Here is an 8,110-nt window from a genome sequence, read left to right on the forward strand (position 1 = left end):
AGAAATCTAATGAGTACACATTGTTCTATCTCGCAGATGTGCCATAGTTTCTTTAGATTTAAGTAGTTTCCAATTTTTCACAATATTTAAAATCACATTGTTGATCATCTATTCAATTAAAATGTGCTACGGGACAGCCCTGGTGGCCTAGTGGTTAAATTTGATGTGTTCTGCTTCAGCGACCCAGGTTCTGTTCCCAGCTGCAGACATACACCACTTGTCCATCAGTGGCCATGCTGTGGTGGTGGCTCACATACAAAAAGGGGAAGATTGACAACAGTTGTTAGCTCAGGGCAAATCTTCCTCAGCAAAAAAAAAAAAAAAAGAAAGTGCTAGACCTCCTATGAGCTAAGTACTCTTCTAGACACTGCAATTTATGTACATAGAACTTTGCACACATTTTGATTATTTTATAAGATAAATTAATAGAATTAAAATTACAGGCCAGAGGTCATGCTGACATTTTAGGAGTTTGATACTCCTCTAGAAATGTAATAGTTTATGCTTCCACAGAGATGTATAAGCAATTCCTCTCCTTACTTTGACAAGTTTATAAAGTAAAAATGTTATACCCATACTCATTTGTGGTGGAGATAGCAGTAAGGATAAGGATTGGGAAAGAATAGAACAATTTAAAAGTTGGAAAAATGAGACTTTTGTGAAGGATTTTATTTGAGGTTGCAGTTTTATTTGCTTAACCAAAAGTATAAGCACTTTTCTTGAGTTACTTCTGTTTCTTTAATTTTCTTAGATTTTTTTTCTCACTTGTTTTTAAAAATGACCAAGGTAGAGTTATGGTCATAATATCATACCTGTGGTTATATCCCCTTCTTATTATGTTTTTTCTCAGTATGAAGTATAATATTAATAATGATGTATAACCCTGATATTATTTAGAACTAATTTTTAAGTTTAGTTAGAAAGGTTTCTTTTTTGTCCTCTTCTCCAAGGTCTTTCTAGGTTCTACCCCATAATATGGTTCAATAGCCAGAAATAGAACCCCTTCCAAATGAGATAAAAGATTAGGTCACTTACTGCTTAAAAATACAAAGACAAATTTGTCATTGGACCAAATTGGATTAGAGGCTACACCTTCTTGCCTCATTTTTCTCTCTTAGTATTAGAGAGAAACTTGGAAAGCTACACTTAGGGACTAAAAGTTACACAAAAGCCTCTCCTTCAGGGTAGGCTTGAAAGAATACCTTGAAAGACATTTCTCTCTTTCCCCCTTCCTGTATTTTTAGTTACTTCAGGGCTCTGAACAGGGACCAAGGCCTGGGGATTCAATCACGACTGTGATCAGGTTTGTCAGAGGTCTTGTGTCAATCTTTTCAAAGAACTAGTGCATGAATTTATTTATCCATTGTATTGCTTTTTTATTTTTTAGTACATTAATTTAAGCTTATACTTTTATTTTATTTTTCTTCTTGTTTTGAGTTAAATGCTTAGTACATTTCTTCTATATCTTTTCTTTCAAATATTGTAAACAAAGTTTTAAAATTTTTTTCTAAGCACACCCTGGCAGCATTCACTATTTTTTATGCGTACTATTTTATTTTAATCATATTCTAAATTGTCTGTATTTGTATATTTATTTCCCCAACCCAAAAGTTTAGGGATTTTTTTCTCTTTTTTTTTAAGGTTAATTTTTTAGCTTTCCAATTTGCTTGATGTGTGTGTGTGTGTGTGTGTATGTGCAATTCTGTTAATTGCTAGTTTTATTAAATTCTTATCAGAAAATATGGTTATCATAATTTTTAATTTGGGAATTTGTTGATGTTTTCTCTTTAATCTGTGGTGTGAGAAACTTTTAAAAATGCTTCTTGGGACATTTTAAAAATAACATATTCTTCACTGGTAGGGATCAGGGTTTGTTGTATGAATTATACTTTTTAAAGAAAAAAATAGTAGTTTTAATTTTTATGTATTTCAGTATTCCAATTCTTGGCAAATAAGATTTAGACTATCAAATGTCCATTAGGGCATTCTTCTATTAATATAAAATAGCTGCAAACTGTTTAATATTTTTGGGTCCTGACATACCTTATACAAAGATGATGATCTCAAAAGTTTTGATGTTAAGTTGATGGAGTAATTGCTGTGAGCACAACGACCCTCTGTGCTGGCAGAAGAAGAAGGGCATGAAAACATCATGGAGAGTCCCACAAAAGTATTGCTTTGCTTTTCAGAAGGTGCTATGTTGACTCTTTAGGATATTCCAGAAATGATAGGTCTCATGAGGTAATAATAATTAGACCAACAGTATGCTCTTAAGGTGTCTTTTGATGGAATTTTAATAGATAATCCTAAAAAATTAATATTTTCTCAAATTTCTACAGCAAGAAAGGAATTCAAACATTTTATCTCTTGCAATTCTCTGCTCAAAGACTTCTCAAGCTTTTTTCAGGATTAGGACTAGACATATTTGTATAAACGCCCAATTTTCTTCCCTATAATTTAAAAAATTTTTTTCTATTTGACATTTTTTTCTCTTTCACATTTTTTTCTCTTTCACAACGAACCAAATGCCTTTTCTTTCTAAAATGCCAAGACTTCTCTACTCCTACAATTATAATATCCCTCTCTTATGTGTTGACTTTCAAATTCTCAAAAGACCACCAGAAAAAGTCTGCTTAAACAAAGCTACACGTGTAGATGTACTGCAATAAGGGAGAATATCACTTTGCTGAAATTTTAGTAGTAATGTATCAAAATGGAGAAATTAGGAAAAGGTATTTATAGGGATTTAGGACCTGGGATGTGTCATTTTGAGATGGATCTGACAAGGAGAGAAAGTTTGTGGGACTAGACAGAGAGTGTGACATAATGGTTTTGGATTGGCAGAGTCTTGAAGTTAGTCTTGATGAGCAAGCTGTCGGGTTGGTTCACAGTCTCCCAGCACAGATATTGCAGCTAAGTGATTTTTGCTTAGTCTCAGTATTGTCAAACACAGGGTTGGGGAAGAATGCCTGGTCCCAGTATTGTTTCACCCAGGGACAGAGAATTATGCTGGTTTACGTTCTCACCATTCACTATTTAAAATGCCACCACAGACTTGCTTTCCATTACCACCATCTCCTCTTTTTCCCTAAGAACCTCTCATCTTATTTTGCTCTCAAGATCTTTTCAACTCCTCTTTCTCTTCACACCATTTAATATCTCCTCTCTCTCAGGAACACTAAAACAACTTAGGACAGAAAGAGCCCTTATGTCTGAGGGGACTATATCTAGTCTCAGAAAGAGAGACTTTTTAATAGTCCTACAAATTGCCAAAATCATTCACTTTCCCTCTGACTATACTTGTTAATCCGTTAGTCTTCTCCTATATTCTTTTTTTAATCCTTCCCTGCTTCTACTCACTACTATATTCTTTAGATTGAATTCTACTGCACTGCTCTCCACCTGCCCAAACCACCCACAGAACAAATGAATGGAAACCAAGCAAAAGGGGAGCAAAATACTGATTCTAGAGTCCGGAATAGTAAGCCCTCTTGGAAGCTTTTTTAAAAAACTTCTTTTTTTTCATGATGGATAGTTGTTTCCCTGTTTTCTATCTTGGCTTTTCTTAGAGGTATATACAAACGTAATTAGGAAGACTTCTTATACAAGGAGAAGAAAAAGCCAAAATATAAACTAATTCCTGAAAGAATAGCACTGAGGTTGTACTGAAAAAGATTTCAATGTCATTGTCATGGTTTTATTTACACATTTTCCAGGAAGGTGTGGAGGGAAAGCAGTAAAGCAGAGAGTTATAGCTTTATCCTTATTATTCTTATATCCTCCTCCCTACTCCCATTTAAAAAATTTTGAAAATTTTCAAACCTATAGAAAAATTAAAAGAATGATGCAGTGGGGATCTATACGCAACCCACAGATATTCAACAATTAAAACATTCTTTGTAGGATACTTTAAACCCTAATACTTCAGAGGCGGAGTCAAGATGGCGGCGTAGGCAGACTCTGAACTCACCTCCTCCCGTGGACACAGCCAATTGACAACTACTCGTGGAAAAATTACTCCCGAGACAGAACTGAAAACTGGATAAGAGGAACTCCGGCAACAACGGACAATCCTAACTGGGGTAGAAGACGCAGAGACCCCCTTCCGGAGAGGAAAAACGCCGCCTTCACAAGCTGCCAGCTTCACGGCCGCCCGGGAGCAGCTCACAGGTACGCAGCCTCCCTGGAGGCACGGGGCCCTGAGCCGGGGAGCGCCCCCGCTGTGAGCATTTTGTGGACCCAGCACAATCGAGACCAGCAGCACAATATCTGACTTTGCCTGCTACTAAAACATTGGGGAGTACCCCCAGAAAACCCGGTTCACAAAGAAACTAAAACTGGCTCTTAAAGGGCCCGCACACAAACTCACCTGTTCCAGAAAGCATCCTAAAATCACCAGAAAGAAAGGTGGACAGTGCTTTGGTGACAAGAGACTCACCTAATAGGCCCCGAGTGCATCTCGGTGAGGGGTGAGACCTCTCCAGGGACTGGGACATTGGCGGCGGCCATTGTTGTGGCCTGGTGTGAGCGTGCTGACACAGACTCCAATGGAGTTCTCCCTGAGGCCTGGTAGCCCAGGGTCTGCTCCACCCACTAGGGCACCGATTTAATCCAGCTCAGCCAGGGCAGGCAGCCCACCCTAGAGACTGGCCCCACCCAACAACAAGCCCTCAGGCAAGGTGTGGGCCTGCATAGATTGGTGACTGGATTCTCTGCAGCCTGGCAACTGAGCCAACTTGAGCGAGCAGGGTGTGCACAAGGAGCGGGTGGAGAGTGTGGGGCGGTGGCAGAGTGTGTGGGGCTCCCGCCGTGGTGAGACTGGGTCCGCTTGGGGAGGTCGGGATGCTCACCCGGGGCAGGACTGTGTTGACTGTGTTTGTGGACCTGTGGGCAACAGGGCTTGTCAGCTGCAGAAGACTTGTGCTTCTCAAAGACCCACATAGGAGGTTTGCCCCACCTTCCAAAGCCTGAAACAATTGGGTGCTCCTGTGCCTGAGGCCAGCCCCACCCAGCTGCAATCCTCAGAGAGCTGACAAGAGACCTAATAGGCTAGAGGCTTACAGCAATTGTAAGGCCCTGAGCCTAACAACCTGCCACACTGGGGCCCTACTCAGTTAAAAGAAATACTGCAACACAAATGTGGTATTAGAACTTACAGCCAACCGTGCTGGGGCTCCCCACACCTGATAAAGAGATGGAAGGGCCCACAACAACTACAAGCAGCTGAGCATAACAACAGCTGGCCAGGAGCATAACTCAGCCTCCCTGGGCGCCTATAGGGAGAGCTAACAGGCCACAATAGAAGGACACACGTAGCCCACATAGGGGCCACCCCTGGAACATTGAGAACTGAGGGAAGCACACTGGAAGCATCCTAAGACATCACTTACATAAGGTCACCTATCCAAGAGCAGGAGACATAGCTGACCTACCTAATACGTAGACACAAGCACAGGGAAAGAGGCAAAATGAGGAGGCAAAAGAATACATTCCAAGTAAGGGAACAGGACAAAACCCCAGAAAAGGAACTAAGTGAAACAGAAATGAGCAACCTACCCGATAGAGAGTTCAAACTAAGAGTGTTAAGGATGCTCACTGATCTGGGGAGAAGAATAGATGAACTCAGTGAGAATGTCAACAAATAAATGGAAGATATAAAGAAGAACCAATCAGAAATGACAAATACAATACTGGAAATGAAAAATTCATTAGAGGGACTCAAAAGCAGAGTAGAGGATACAGAAGAACGGATCTGTGAGCTGGAAGAAAGACTAGAAGAAATTACCCAAGGTGAACAGGTAAAAGAGAAAAGAATTAAAAAGAGTGAGGACAGTCTAAGGGGCCTCTGGGACAACATCAAGCGCACTAACATCCGTGTTATAGGTGTCCCGGAAGGAGAAGAGCGAGACAAGGGGGCAGAGAATCTATTTCAAGAAATAATAGATGAAAACTTCCCTAACCTAAGGAAGGAAACAGACATCCAGGTACAGGAAGCACAGAGAGCCCCAAACAAGATAAACCCAAAGAGGCCCACACCAAGACACATCATAATCAAAATCTCCAGAATTAAAGATAAAGAGAGAATCCTAAAAGCCACAAGAGAATGTCAAGTTACATACAAAGGAAACCCCATAAGGCTATCAGCTGACTTCTCAGCAGAAACCTTACAGGCTAGAAGAGATGGCACGATATATTTAAAGTGCTAAAAGGAAAAATCAGCCAAGAATACTCTACCCAGCAAGGTTATCATTCAAAATGGAAGGAGAGATCAAAATTTTCCCAGATAAGCAAAAATTAAAGGATTTTGTCACCAAGAAACCAGTGCTACAAGAAATGTTAAAGGGACTGATTTAAGGGGAAAAGAGAAGACCACAAATAGGAAAAATTATCTATTTCCATGATTAGAACGTAATGGATACAAATGAACAAAAAAGAGGTTAGATATGATATCAAAAACATAAAAGGAGGGAGGAGGGGAGTTAAAGAGTAGAGCTTTCAGACAGAGGTCAAACTAAATTGACCATCAATTCTGTATAGAAGAAGTAAGGAACAGAGAAGGACTACTAAAACACTGAGAAAAAAAAAAAGTTAAAAAATGGCAGTAAGTACATACTTATCAATAGCTACTTTAAACGTCAATGGACTAAATGCTCCAATTAAAAGGCATAGGGTGGCTGACTGGATAAAAAAACAAGACCCATAGATATGCTGCATACAAGAGACACACTTCAGACCTAAAGACACTCACAAACTGAAAGTGAAGGGATGGAAAAAGATACTCCACGCAAATGGCAATGAAAAGAAAGCTGGGGTAGCAGTACTCATATCAGACAAAATAGACTTTAAAACAAAAACTGTAAAAAGAGACAAAGAAGGGCATTACATAATGATCAAGGGAACAATCCAACAAGAGGATATAACACTTGTAAATATCTACGCACCCAATGTAGGTGCACCTAAATATATAAAGCAATTATTAACAGACATAAAAACAGAAATAGACAGTAACACAATAATAGTAGGGGACTTTAACACTCCACTTACACCAACGGATAGATCATCCAAACAGAAGATCAATAAGGAAACATTGGCCTTAAACGACACACTAGAACAGATGGACCTAGTAGATATATACAGAGCATTCCATCCAAAAACCGAAGAATACACGTTCTTTTCAAATGCACATGAGACATTCTCCAGGATTGATCACATATTAGGCCACAAAACAAGTCTCCATAAATTTAAGAAGATTGAAATAATACCAAGCATCTTTTCTGACCACAACGGTATGAAACTAGAAATTAACTATAGGAAGAAAATCAGAAAAGCCACAAATACATGGAGATTAAACAAAATGCTACTGAACAACGACTGGGTTAACGAAGAAATCAAAGAAGAAATCAAAAAATACCTGGAGACAAATGAAAATACGACATGCCAGAATTTATGGGATACAGCAAAAGCGGTTCTAAGAGGGAAGTTTATAGCGATACAGGCCTATCTCAACAAACAAGAAAAATCTCAAATAAACAATCTAACAATGCACCTAAAGGAACTGGAAAAAGAAGAACAAACAAAGCCCAAAATCAGTAGAAGAAGGGAAATAATAAAAATCAGAGCAGAAATAAATGAAATAGAGACTAAAAAAAAAATAGAAAAAATTAATAAAACCAAGAGCTGGTTCTTTGAAAAGATAAACAAAATAGACAAACCTTTAGCTAGACTCACCAAGAAAAAAAGAGAGAAGGCACAAATAAGTAAAATCAGAAATGAAAGAGGAGAGGTTACAACAGACACCTCAGAAATACAAAAGATTATAAGAGAATACTATGAAAAGATATATGCCAACCAGTTCGACAATCTGGAAGAAATGGATAAATTCTTAGAATCATACAACCTTCCAAAACTGGATCAAGAAGAAGTAGAGAATTCGAATAAACCAATCACCAGTAAGGAAATCGAAACAGTAATCAAAAACCTCCCCAAAAATAAAAGTCAAGGACCAGACAGCTTCCCTGGTGAATTCTACCAAACGTTCAAAGAAGACTTAATACCTATCCTTCTCAAACTCTTCCAAAAAATTGAGGAGGGTGGGAAGCTCCCTAACTCA

The sequence above is a fragment of the Diceros bicornis genome, chromosome 3, assembly GCF_020826845.1.
Source record: "Diceros bicornis minor isolate mBicDic1 chromosome 3, mDicBic1.mat.cur, whole genome shotgun sequence".
In the NCBI taxonomy this organism is placed as follows: Eukaryota; Metazoa; Chordata; class Mammalia; order Perissodactyla; family Rhinocerotidae; genus Diceros; species Diceros bicornis.